Consider the following 14,767-nt stretch of genomic DNA (forward strand, 5'->3'; position numbering starts at 1 on the left):
CCACAGCATGGGTGGCTCCCTGGAACCCACCGGCGGTACATAAATAAATCCAATTGCAGTGCCCTGCTCAGCAGAGCTAACGTCACATACAATACAGGTGTGCTTCGGCCCACAGTGCATGCCCCAGTTAGACTGGTAATATGTACCTTAACAGTAACCGCGTTGGTGGGAATGTGGTGGCGACTGCGGACCTATTAGCGCGGTTTTATTTAGTTGGTTTTCGGAATGTGGCCAGGATTAAGTGGGCCGTGGCGGGGGGATGGTGGGGGGGCTCTCTTGTTGTGTCGGTAAAGGTGAAATTCTTGGACTGCCACCAGACGGACCAATGCAAAGGTATTTGCCAAGAATGTTTTCATTGTTGGAGGAGGAGGGGGATGCTTTTGAGGCACTAGGTGTCCTCTCCAGGTGTCCGTAGTTATATGCACCTTAACAGTAACCGCGTTGGTGGGAAATGGCCTCGCCACCATCATGTCTTTGGGAAGCCTCCGTTTCCACACCCCAGTGACATAGCATTAGCAGCGGTATAGGCAGAGCCCAGAATAATTAACATTTCAGCGGTAGCATTAGGGACAGGCCCCAGTAACATATCACTAGCAGCAGTATCGGGGGAGCACAGTCTTAGTTCCATTTCAGTAGTAGTAGCAGTCAAGACAGGCCACAGGAACATTCCCGTTGCAGCAGTTTAGGGAGATAACAGTCTCTTTCACATTTCAGTAGTTGCAGTATAGACAAGGCCCCAGTTACATTTATGTAGCAAAAGTGTAGGCCAACCCCACACACCTTGCTGTAGCATGAGTGCAGGCGAAGCTCATAAAAATTACTAGGATTACACTGTAGGTGAGGGCCCAAAAAAATTGGTGTACCAACAGTACTAATGTACCTCAGAAAAATTGCCCATGCCCAACCAAGAGGGCAGGTGAAACCCATTAATCACTTTGGTTAATGTGGCTTAATTTGTAACTAGGCCTGGAGGCAGCCCTGTTAAAATAAAAATTGGTTCAGGTGCAAGTTTCAACGCTTTAATGAGAATTGAAACGTACAAACATTGTTTACAAAAGTCATATGACTGAGCCTTGTGGGCCTAAGAAAAATTGCCCGTTCGGCGTGATTACGTGAGGTTTCAGGAGGAGGAGCAGGAGGAGGAGGATGAATATAATACACAGATTGATGAAGCTAAAAGGTCCCCGTTTTTTATGGTGATAGAGAACGATGCTTCCATCCGCGGGTGCAGCCTACGTATTGTTTAGGTACCGCTGCTGTCCGCTGTTGGAGAAGAGAAGTCTGGGGAAATCCAGGCTTTGTTCATCTTTATGAGTGTAAGCCTGTTGGCACTGTCAGTTGACAGGCGGGTACGCTTATCCGTGATGATTCCCCCAGCCGCTCTAAACACCCTCTCTGACAAGACGCTAGCCGCAGGACAAGCAAGCACCTCCAGGGCATACAGCGCGAGTTCAGGCCACGTGTCCAGCTTCGAAACCCAGTAGTTGTAGGTAGCAGAGGCGTCACGGAGGACGGTCGTGCGATCGGCTACATACTCCCTCACCATCCTTTACAGTGCTCCCGCCGACTCAGCCTTGACTGGGGAGCGGTGACACAGTCTTGCTGGGGAGCCATAAAGCTGCCAAAGGCCTTGGAGAGTGTTCCCCTGCCTGCGCTGTACATGCTGCCTGATCTCCGCGCCTCCCCTGCTACCTGGCCCTCGGAACTGCGCCTTCTGCCACTAGCGCTGTCGGATGGGAATTTTACCATCAGTTTGTCCGCCAGAGTCCTGTGGTATAGCATCACTCTCGAACCCCTTTCCTCTTCGGGTATGAGAGTGGAAAGGTTCTCCTTATACCGTGGGTCGAGCAGAATGCGTGTAACCCGAGGGTCACGAGAAAGGCATCCTAACATGAAGTCAGCCATGTGTGCCAGGGTACCTGTACGCAACACATGGCTGTCCTCACTCGGAAGATCACTTTCAGGATCCTCCTCCTCCTCAGGCCATACACGCTGAAAGGATGACAGGCAAGCAGCATGGGTACCCTCAGCAGTGGGCCAAGCTGTCTCTTCCCCCTCGTCCTCATGCTCCTCCCCCTCCTCCTCCTCCTCAACGCGCTGAGATATAGACATGAGGGTGCTCTGACTATCCAGCGACATACTGTCTTCCCCCGCCTCCGTTTCCGAGCGCAAAGCGCCTGCCTTTATGCTTTGCAGGGACCTTCTCAAGAGGCATAGCAGAGGAATGGTGATGCTAATGATTGCAGCATCGCCGCTCACCAGCTGGGTAGACTCCTCAAAGTTTCCAAGGACCTAGCAGATGTCTGCCAACCAGGCCCACTCTTCTGTAAAGAATTGAGGATGCTGACTCCCACTACGCCGCCCATGTTGGAGTTGGTATTCCACTATAGCTCTACGCTGCTCATAGAGCCTGGCCAACATGTGGAGCGTAGAGTTGCACCTTGTGGGCACGTCGCACAGCAGTCGGTGCACTGGCAGATTAAACCGATGTTGCATGGTCCGCAGGGTGGCAGCGTCCGTGTTGGACTTGTGGAAATGTGCGCAGAGCCGGCGCACCTTTCCGAGCAGGTCTGACAAGCGTGGGTAGCTTTTCAGAAAGCGCTGAACCACGAAATTAAAGACGTGGGCCAGGCATGGCACGTGCGTGAGGCTGCCGAGCTGCAGAGCCGCCACCAGGTTACGGCCATTGTCACATATGACCATGCCCGGTTGGAGGCTCAGCGGCGAAAGCCAGCGGTCGGTCTTCTTTGTCAGACCCTGCAGCAGTTCGTGGGCCGTGTGCCTCTTCTCTCCTAAGCTGAGTAGTTTCAGCATGGCCTGCTGGCGCTTGCCCACCGCTGTGCTGCCACACCGCGCGACACCGACTGGTGACGACGTGCTGCTGCTGACACATCTTGATTGCGAGACAGAGGTTGCGTAGGAGGAGGAGGGTGGTTTAGTGGAGGAAGCATACACCGCCGCAGATGCCACCACCGAGCCTGGGCTTGCAATTCTGGGGGTGGGTAGGACGTGAGCGGTCCCAGGCTCTGACTTGGTCCCAGCCTCCACTAAATTCACCCAATGTGCCGTCAGGGAGATATAGTGGCCCTGCCCGCCTGTTCTTGTCCATGTGTCCATTGTTAAGTGGACCTTGGCAGTAACAGCGCTGGTGAGGGCGCGTACAATGTTGCGGGAGACGTGGTCGTGCAGGGCTGGGACGGCACATTGGGAAAAGTAGTGGCAACTGGGAACAGAGTAGCGCGGGGCCGCCGCCGCCATCATGTTTTTGAAAGCCTCCGTTTCCACAAGCCTATACGGCAGCATCTCCAGGCTGATCAATTTGGCTATGTGCACGTTTAACGCTTGAGCGTGCGGGTGCGTGGCGGCGTATTTGCGCTTGCGCTCAAACAGTTGCGCTAGCGATGGCTGGACGCTGCGCTGAGAGACATTGCTGGATGGGGCCGAGGACAGCGGAGGTGAGCGTGTGGGTGCAGGCTGGGAGACGGTCGTGCCTGTGTCCTGAGAGGGGGGTTGGATCTCAGTGGCAGGTTGGGGCACAGGGGGAGAGGCAGTGGTGCAAACCGGAGGCGGTGAACGGCCTTCGTCCCACCTTGTGGGGTGCTTGGCCATCATATGCCTGCGCAAGCTGGTGGTGGTGAGGCTGGTGGTGGTGGCTCCCCGGCTGATCTTGGCGCGACAAACCTTGCACACCACAGTTCGTCGGTCGTCTGCACTCTCAGTGAAAAACTGCCACACCTTTGAGCACCTCGGCCTCTGCAGGGTGGCATGGCGCGAGGGGACGCTTTGGGAAACAGTTGGTGAATTATTCGGTCTGGCCCTGCCTCTACCCCTGGCCACCGCACTGCCTCTTCCAACCTGCCCTGCTGCTGCACTTGCCTCCCCCTCTGAAGACCTGTCCTCAGTAGGCTTAGCAAACTAGGTGGGGTCAGTCACCTCATCGTCCAGCTGCTCTTCCTCCGAATCCTCTGTGCGCTCCTCCCTCGGACTTACTGCCCTTACTACTACCTCACTGATAGACAACTGTGTCTCATCGTCATCGTCCTCCTCACCCACTGAAAGCTCTTGAGACAGTTGCCGGAAGTCCCCAGCCTCATTCCCCGGACCCCGGGAACTTTCCAAAGGTTGGGCATCGGTCACGATAAACTCCTCTGGTGGGAGAGGAACCATTGCTGCCCAATCTGGGCAGGGGCCCGAGAACAGTTCCTGGGAGTCTGCCTGCTCCTCAGAATGTGTCATTTTCATGGAGTGAGGAGGCTGGGAGGAAGGAGGAGCAGCAGCCAGAGGATTCAGAGTTGCAGCTGTGGACAGCATAGAAGACTGGGTGGTTGATAGATTGCTGGATGCACTTTCTGCCATCCACGACAGGACCTGCTCACACTGCTCTAATAAAGGTCTACCGCGTGGACCCATTAATTGTGAGATGAATCTGGGGACCCCTGAAACTTGCCTCTCTCCTAATCCCGCAGCAGTCGGCTGCGATACACCTGGACCAGGAGCTCGGCCTGTGCCCACTCCCTGACTTGGGCCTCCGCGTCCTCGCCCTCGTCCACGTCCTCTAGGCCTACCCCTACCCCTCAGCATGGTATATTACGAGATTAGCAGAAACAGAACGCTGTAATTAAGTGTGCCACTTATTGGCCTGTGGTTGGAGGCTGACTTCGCGTACGTAACGCACTGCAGAGGCAGGCAACAATTATGCGCAAGGCTGGGTATTAATACAACAACTACTACCCCCAGCAGAGACGCAGTAAACTGAAGGCTGTGACAGGCAGGCCTACTATTGTATTTTTTTGAACTTTTTGGGAAAAAGCCCACTGCCTGTGATATACACTGTATTTCGATTTCCCTGTTGGAGGCTGACTTCGCGTACGTAACGCACTGCAGAGGCAGGCAAGAATTATGCGCAATGCTAGGTATTAATTCAACAACTACTACCCCCAGCAGAGACGCAGTAAACTGAAGGCAGTGACAGGCAGGCCAAATATTGTATTTTTTGAACTTTTTGGGAAAAAGCCCACTGCCTATATAGCCAGTATTCCTCTTTCCCTGCCTCACCAGTACTGCCCCTACACTGAGTAAAATGACTGCAGACTGAGGACACTATGGTCTGCATGCCCGATATACAAAAAAAAAAAATTGTGCAACACTGCTAAAAGCAGCCTCAACAGTACTGCACACGGTCAGATGTGGCCCTAAGAAGGACCGTTGGGGTTCTTGAATACTAAAATAACTCCTAACACTCTCCCTATAGCAGCAGCAGCACTGTCCCTGATCTATGTCACCATGCATCTGTGGCGAGCCGTGGGCGGGGCAGATTTTAATACTCGGGTGTCACCTAATCTCCCCAGCCACTCACTGCAGAGGGGTGGTATAGGGCTGGAACGTCACAGGAGGAAGTTGTAATGCCTTCCATGTCTTTCTATTGGCCAGAAAAGCGCGCAAATGTCTCAGAGATGAAAGTGAAAGTAACTCGAACATCGCGTGGTGCTTGCCTCTAGTAACGAGCATCTCGAACACGCTAATACTCGAACGAGTATCAAGCTCGGACGAGTATGCTCGCTCATCCCTATTCCCTATGTAAAGATTAGTTTTTAAAAGTTTTAATTATTTTTTTAAAAAGAGGTGATAAAAGTAAAAAAAAAAACTAAAAACTTTTCCCATATTTACAATTTTAAAAATCTATATAAAATACCTCAAAAACATCTTTGGTATTGCTGTTGCTATAAGAGTCCAATCTATCGATGTTACATATTATTTACCCCACACGGTGAATATCATGAGATTAAAAAAAAAAGCACAATGTCAGAATTGCACTATTTTATTCATCCCGTCTATCAGGAAAAAATCTAATAAAAGGCGATCAAGAATTCATACATACTGGTATCAATAGAAGCTACAGGACGTATTGCAAAAAATGATCCCTCACACAACTATGTTAACATAAAAATAAAAAAGTTATGGCTGTCAGAAGATGACGGCAGAAAATAACATAATTTTTTTGAAAATATATTTTATATTTTAAAAGTAGTACAGCAAAAAAATCTATATAAATTTGGTATTATAGAAATCATACTGCCCCATAAAACAATGTTATAATGTCATTTCATGATAAGATTGATAATCCATGATAGGGTCAATTTCACGAAAATCATCGTGAATCGGGCGGTCAATTCCGACTCTTATTAAAGTCAATGGGAATAAAAATCGAGTTCACTAATTTGCCCTCCAGAAGGCCCCCAATGCAGCCAAAGTACCTCAAATTGCAAAGGAATACAGCTACACATCTGGGGAACACTATGCTCCTCCCAAAACGTGGTCAAAACAGTGCACATCTGTGTAGAGGTCAATCATAGCATAGGGGTGTCACTGAAAACAAAAGACAGTCCACATAGGGTCTCCTGGATTAAAACTTGTGCCAAGGAAGACAGCAGGTGTGCTACTTGTTTTAAAAGGAATGCCATACATTTTACAAGTAGAAATTCTGCTAGTGGGCACAACACTCAAATATGGACCTCCTCCAAAGGAAAGCTGTAGAGCTATCTGAAATTTCGCTACACGAGACAGCTGGTGTGCTGCTTGTTTTAAAAGCAATGTCAAAGTTTGCAAAGGACGAATTCTACCAAGTGAACAGAACAGCCAAGTACGGGCCTTCTCCAAGCAACGGCTGTAGAGCTACAGCTTTTCATTTTGGGAGAAGGAGGAGGAAACATGGCAGCAGAAGGAAAGCAGCAGCAGTTCCACCAGCACCAGCAGCAACAGCATCTTAAGAGCAGAGTGTGCTCCTCATGGAAACATGAGAGCTGTAGCTCCCTATTTCCATATAAATCTATTTTTCATTTGGGGGAAACTAGAGGGAGGAAACATGGCAAAAGCAAGAGAAGGAGAGCAGCAACAGCACCTTTAGGGTACAGTGTGGTCTTTGATATAAATCAATTTATAGAAATAGGTCAGTAAAAAATAGCCAGCATGCTAACTAATCAGTGGAATCTGCCATGGGGGTGCAGATGTCGGGTGAAATCTACACCTGGTGCATTTTTATAAACACCAGGCAATCCACATTGTCTGTGGACAGGTGGATGCATCTGCCAGTTATCATACCCTCAGTTGTGCTGAACACCCTTTATGGTATGACACTGGCAGTGGAGCAGGCAAGCACCTCTAAAGCATGTTATGCAAGGTCTGGCCACTTATCCAGCTTAGACACCTAGAAGTTAAAACGGTCAGTGCCATGCTGAGTACATCCATGCAGGAGCTGATATAATCTTGGGCCATCATGGATAAGTGCTATCTGTGACTGTCAGTTCTACCCTGTGCCTTTGCTGCAAGCTGCCAGGAGTTGAAAAAACTATGTCGTACCTCTGTTATACTTCCCCTGCCACTGGCAGTGGTGCTGTTGCGGCGGCTTCAGGTTCATCTGCCATGAGCTGCAGAGCTGCGATCCATTGCGGATGCATCCCCTCAGCCATGGCGAGATGCTGTGCTCAAGCTGGTCAACAGTCTGTTTTAATAGTGTCACATTTTAGGGTTCCTCTCCACTGCCAGAACAAGATTTAACATTTTGGCCCTGTAGCAGACACCCTCCTTGTAGATTAAGGAGAGTGGCCAGCTAGTAATGATCTGATGTTTTGATGTGGGTTATGCAACGGTCCTTCTGCAAGCACTGCAGCATAAAAACACTCACATGCCTCAAAGTGCTGAAGGGTGATGGCACAGTTTCTTGGCTTTTTCCAGCACTGGATGTAAACCCAGGTAATTGTTTAGGAAGTGCTGAACAACCAGGGTCATCACATGGGCTAGGTAATGTATGTGTGTGAGATGGCCAATGTGGAGAACTGCCAGCAGGTGGGCCACATTGTCACACCTGACCTTGCCTTGTTTCAGATTGTGTGGGGTCAGGCACATGTCAGCCTGGGTCTGTAGAGCCATCAACAGCTCTTCAGCTCTCTAGCTGTGTGGCTGTGCTCCCCTAGACATAAGAGTTTTAGGACAGCAGTTTGAAGTTTACCATATGCACCACTGTATGAAGCTCAGATTTCGTCACATCTGTGCTGGTGTGGAGAGTCTTGAAAGGTGGTATGAAGAAGTGGTAAAAGAAAAGGAGGAGGAGAGGGGTGAAGAGGGGTCAGACAATGATGAATGCCCCAACATTCTTGGGGGTACCATGAAACATGGACCACCATTTTTGGCTTCATGTCCCACCTGCAGGACATTGATGCCAGGAAAACATTATCATTCACATGACGATGTAGGGCAGGGATAGCTTTTGGGGCAAAAAATTGCAACTGGGCATTTGGTACAGTGCATTAGCACTGAGCATCATGTTGTAGAAGGCCTCTGTATCTACTAGCTTGAAGGGCAGCATTTCCATTGCAAGCAACTGTACAATGCTTGTATTCAGGCTCTGTGCTCATGGATGGTTGGGGTGGTATTTTTTTTCACGTTCTCATAGCTGGGGGATGGAGGGTTGACTGCTGATCTGGGACATGCTGGAATATGGGGTAGATGTCAATGTCAGTGAAGGTGGTGGTGATGGTGGTGGTTCAACTTCTGCTCCCCATTTCCCACTCTTGGTGCTGAAACCTGCAATCCAAGTATTAGTTGCAAAAGGAGCGGCCTGAAGTAGTTGTGCTACTGCCCCTATATAAAAGTGCCTGTCTATGCTCAGAGGCTACTGCATGAACAGGGAGGTAGTTGGAGGAAAAAGCATCTACAGCAGGATGAGGCTGACTCTTTGCCCTCTGGCCCAGTTATAAACGCTTACCACAGATATTACAGATGACCACTCTTTTGTCATCACTTGTGGTTTCAAAGAATGCCCAAGTCTGGTGAGCAGACCTAGCTGTGGGCTTGAGGTTGCAGCTGCTGCGATTAGTAGTAGCTGAGGGTGGTGGCACTGCCCTTTTGTTTTCCTGCAACGCCCTATTCACTGCCTTGGCAGGGTGCTGCCCCACAACAGCTGTCTCTCCGCTCTGCGAGCTGCTATCATGAATCTCCCTGCCCGTCAATGTTGGGTCCAGCAATATACCATGTTCCACCCCCTCTTCATTGTCCTTCTACTAGTGAGTGGGCTTTATGCCACAGTGAGCACCAGGAGCTGGTACCTCTGTTTCCACATCCCTCCCAAGTACACATTGCCTGTGGAGAGCTGACCATGGACACTGACCCACCATCATCTTCCTCTTTGGAGGAAAAAAATAGTTGTGCATCAGTGCATTCAATGTCTTGGCCTTCTCCCTCTGGTTGTTTGGACTGCCTCGTTGACATCCATGACACTGCATGATCAAACAGCTCCTAGAACTCCCTCTTGAGGATTTGGGATGGCTTTGCCCTCAGGGGTGGTTTAGTGACTATACAGAGCCCATGGACCCCCATGGTGGGGAATCCGGATTTCCCACAGGGCGACATAGGATTACCATAGTTGGATAGACTTAGGGGTCAACCATCTAGAGTCCGGGACCTGATTAATAAAGATGGACTTATACCAGTGACTATACAGGTGCGTGTTTCCAATACCTACAGATAGGCCATTTTATCCAAGCACTGGGGCCAATATCCGATATGACCATATCATCCACTCCTTTTGAGGATATGTGTGACGGCCCTTGTCATCCGAGGGGAAAGATATCCACAGTCTATGGTATCCTGGTAGCCAGGGGGGGGGGGGGGCGTCGCCTGGGTGGGGGAATCCAGAGATCCTGGGAAAAAGAACAATGTCAGCTTCAAGTAGCCATCAAGAGGTGAATTATAACCTTATAGCAAGATGATATCACACCCCAGCACGTCTAGCTAGATTTTGCCCAGGAATATCGGACATGTGTTGTAGATGCATGGGAGGGACTGGCACGGTTACACACATCTGGTGGTCTTGGCCATGCATCTCTGGCCTTTGGAAGGAGATTGACGACCTATATAGTGTTCTGAATAGGGGGGCTATGATAATCACTCCTGAAATCACTCTATTATCGATCTTGCCAGGGCCCATTGGCACTAGTAAGAGGAACATCTTTAGATTTTTCCTCTTAGCCATGAGAATAGTGATACCTCGGCTTTGGAAATCCCAGGGCACCCCCGACATGATTCAACTGGGTGACAGCGTTAGACGAAATTGGTTGGATGATGGAACTGAGGGCTAAAGATGATGCTAAATACTTAGCTTAGTACTGCGTATGGGAGACCTGGTTGACATTTAGCTCATCGGGAGGGCTCGAGCGGTGGCTGGTGAATGGGGCTTTGCCTAGTCAATAGCAGTTATGGGGTTGACAAATGTCACTGGACGGAGGCGACTTGTACTTTCCTTTCTCTTTTTTCTTCCCCCTCCTCTTTTGCTCTTCTACCTTCTCCCTCTTCTGTAGTTCTTTTGCACTTATCCTCATCCCTCCTCTCCCCCATCCTAATCCAATCTCCTAGTTAGGATTCCCTCAGGGATCAATTTTGCAAGAAATAGTTTATGTTTGCTTAGAAGGCTTGTTAAACACAATTAACCACATTTAGTTCATAAAAGCCATTATAACTACCTTGATTGGTAGTATAATAATTGAAGGAAACTTTCCAGTAGAAATTTTAGTTTTATTTTATACTAGCTTACCCGTCGCGCCGTTGCTGCGAAGACAGACAGACATACATTCATTTGTTTTTATATATCTAGATAACAACCAATCACAGAGCAGCTTTCATGTTACCTCAGTGGTATAATATATAACAACCAATCACAGCGCAGCTTTCATGTTACCTTAGCAGTATAAAATATAACAACCAATCACAGCGCAGCTTTCATGTTACCTCAGCAGTAAGAGAAATAACAACCAATCACAGCGCAACTTTTATTCTGCCTCAGCAATATAAAAAATAGCAACCAATCACAGCGCAGCTTTCATGTTACCTCTGCGGTATTATATATAGCAACCAATCACAGCGCAGCTTTCAGGTTACCTCAGTGGTATAATATATAACAACGAATCGCAGCACAGCTTTCATGCAACCTCAGTAGTATAAGAAGTAGCCACCAATCACAGCACAGCTTTCATGTTACCTCAGCAGTATAAGAAATAGCAACCAATCACAGCACAGCTTTCATTTTACCTCAGCATTCTCAATATCCAACAATTGTCTTGCGAAACATTCGGCGGATGCATCATTTTCTGGTTGAACACTCATCCCGTTGCTCGTAATGCCTTTTGCTTTCGTGCTTGAGATGGAAATCAAATGATCTTTGTCTGGGGGGCATAACTGTCGACGATGCTCGCACGCGCGCCACCTATCGTAGGATAGTTGTACTATGCCAGTAACCTTCCCAGGAGTGTACTCAGCAACTTCCCAAAGTCTCATGGCAATTGGATGAATGGTGTAGTAATGCATAAAGGACAGACAGACGGACAGACATACACTCATTTATATATATATATCAGGAAGTGAGAAAATTACATTCCGTACGTAAAATTTGGACGCTAATTCTTTGGCGCATAGAATTGAATAATCGAGTTGGGACCCATTAGCGGTTCCTATTTATGACATATTCAATGCCCGTGCCAAATTTCATGTTTCTATGTGAGAAAATTACATTCCGTACGTAAAATTTGGACGCTAATTCTTTGGCATATAGAATTGAATAATCGAGTTGGGACCCATTAGCTTTTCCTATTTATGACATAATCAATGCTCGTGCCAAATTTCAAGTTTCCATGACATTGGGAAGCGAGAAAATTAGATTCCGTACGTAAAATTTGGACGCTAATTCTTTGGCGCTTAGAATTGAATAATCGAGTTGGGACCCATTACCTTTTCCTATTTATGACATAATCAATGCTCGTGCCAAATTTCATGTTTCTACAACATCGGGAAGTGAGAGAATTAGTGGCAATGATGGAAATCGAACGATCTACGTGGGGGGGGGGGTCGTAACTGTCGACAACGCACGCATGCGCACCATTTATCGTACCATAAATGTACTATGCCTATAATCTTCCCAGGAGTGTACTCAACAACTTCCCAAAGTTTCATGGCGATCGGATGAATGGTGTAGTAGCGCATAAAGGACAAACAGACAGACAGACACGCACGCAGACAGACACACACGCATACATTCAATTTTATATATATAGATTATTGCAGGTCCCTCTATATAAATACTTTGAGCTTTGGTACAGATTTTAGGGCACTTGTACTGCAGGTGATGATATTGGATATTGTTACCATGCAGGGCGGCGCGGGGTCCCGCGGTCGGCGCGCGTTGCTCCGGCGTCTGCGCCGGCGTCCTGGAGCTCTGGTGTCGGGGCTCTCCCGGTGGCTTGGGGCGGCTGGTGGGCGGCGGCGTGGGCATGTCCGCCCATAGGGTGCCGCCCGCACGCCTCCATCCTTCTTATGCAGCAGTGGGAAGAGTTGCCTCCTCCCACTCTCCGCCCCTGGGCGTAGCCTTGTAGTTAAAAGACTGGCAGTGATCTGAGCTCACTGCCAGTTATTGGTTCTGTCAGCGTCTAGTTAGTCTGTCTGCAGCTAGTCTCAGCCAGCTCCTAGTTTGCCTGTCAGCTTCCTCCAGCTTGTCTGCAGTTCAGTCTGTCTCTGTTTGGTCATTTCCATCTGCCTCCCTGTCGGCACTCTGCCCCCTGTTAGGTAGTTCCATTTTGTATAGTCGCCAGGTCCCTAGCCAGGGTAGGGACCGCCGTCCAGTTGTCCGCCTGGGGTTAGCCAGGGTTGAGGCAAGTAGGCAGGGACAGTGGGGTGCGGGAAGTTCAGGGCACCCCACCTGGCGCTCAGGGGGTCAGAGTGCCGTAACGTAATAACTGGCCCTTTAAACTGTTTTTTCCATGGAGGCGATCAGCTCCCTCGCAAACCAGCTGCAAGCCGGTGATCAGGGATTTATCAGCTCGCATGGTGGCCCAGGAGCAGTGGACGTTGTTGCAGGGGCCGGACGCCTCAACCAGTCCCGAACCCAAGTGCCCTCTTCCCGAGGTATTCTCTGGGGAGAGGAACAAGTTTTTTGTCTTCCAACAGGCGTGTCGCTTGTTTTTTCGGATGCGTCCCCGTTCTTCCGGGTCGGAGGCCCAAAGGGTCGGGCTTGTAATGTCCCTGCTGCGGGGCTCTGCCCAGACCTGGGCTTTTTCCATTCCCGAGGGTTCCCCCTGCCTGCAGTCGGTGGACTCCTTTTTTCAGGAACTCGGGGGTATCTTCGATGAACCGGACCGAGTGGGGTTGGCGGTTTCGCGGCTGTTGGCGCTGCATCAGGGGTCGCTTTGTGTGGAGGATTATTGCTCCAATTTCAGACGCTATGCGGGTGATACTGCATGGAACGATAGCGCTCTGAAAGACGTTTTTCTGCAGGGCCTCTCGGACACGGTTAAAGAACTGTTGATTCCCCATCCCGTTCCCGGGTCCTATATGGCTAGGTCATGTGATGCAGGCGTCCAATGAAACTGCTGCCCTTATGCAAGATGGAAGAACATTTGGTGACATCAGCAAAGCGTCCTGGCTGCTAATTAGTTTTATGCTAACCTTATTAACCAGGCATTAATCATGAGAAATTCGATTGTTCTACAGTTTTTGCCAAAAATTGTTTTGAACTAAGCGGATTTGATTTTGCAAAAAAAAATCTATTTTATTGCCCAGTCAATCACCTTTGTGGGCAATTTTTTTTCTGCATTTAAATGCATGTATTTTGGGTTGACAATCATTTTTGCAATTTGATTTCATGAAAAAGGTTGCACCGTTTGTCTTCTACAGATTCTACAGATTACTGTCTACATAGGAGATCTGTTAGTGAAGCTGGACTGTCGGCTTAGTTTATCAGCTAATTTATAACAAAAAAGTTTCTTTGTTCGGTTCATAAATCAGTTTATAAAAAGTGCAGAAGAGAATTAGCCAATCAACTATTGATTGTTAGGGCATTAGCAGTAGATCGGCGGGGTTCTGCCACTCAGGAGCTCTGCTAAGCCGTTCGCCAGGCCAGTGGGCTCATGCACTGAGCTGATTAATGCAGGAGGCAGACAGCTCTGTTCCCACTACAGTTGTCAAGTTTGGAATTACAGGCAAAGTTCCCATAAAGTAGGGAGCAGACAAATTGCACATACAAGCAACAGTTTGCATTTTTTAAACAATGAAAGTCAATGGTAGGCATGTCCAATTGTTCTATATTTGCATACATTGTTGTATACAGTTGAGTATAGTTTATGCTTTGTTTCCAGGGTTAAGAAAAAAGTGATTTCAACTATATGCTCCCAAATGTGATGTGAATGAGGTCTAATATAGCAAACACTAGAATGGCTACAGTGTAAGTTAGGAACATGACCGGCTCTTCAGCTATGTGGCTTCTGATTTTCATGTAAAATAAGCATTCAGGACTCAATCAGAAAGTCCATGATTCCTAGCAGGATCTCAAAACTTAAAGGGGTTGTCTGATTACTGGACAACATCCTTTTAATAGGCTTGTCTCTAGTAAAATAATAAACTGAGCAGCACTTGCCCTTCCGCTGCTGGTATCCAATGCTGCAGCCCCGCTGTGATCCCAGCATTTGTCTCAACAGCAGCTGTCACTGGAAGTCAGGTGGCCATTGAAGGGTCCCATTCTCAAATTCCTGGCATCATGACGGTCATGATATGAGTGCCAATGCCACGAGAATGAGCAGTGGTGCTGCAGCCTCTCCTTTTGGCTGCAGGAGTAATATGACTTTCAATGATGGCAACTGTCATAACAAACGCCATGACCACAGCAGTGATGGACCCATGGCGGTGGAGGGGTAAGTACACCTCTGTTTATTATTTTACTACAGACAGGCCT

Source organism: Eleutherodactylus coqui, chromosome 4, assembly GCF_035609145.1.
Source record: "Eleutherodactylus coqui strain aEleCoq1 chromosome 4, aEleCoq1.hap1, whole genome shotgun sequence".
Classification (NCBI taxonomy): domain Eukaryota; kingdom Metazoa; phylum Chordata; class Amphibia; order Anura; family Eleutherodactylidae; genus Eleutherodactylus; species Eleutherodactylus coqui.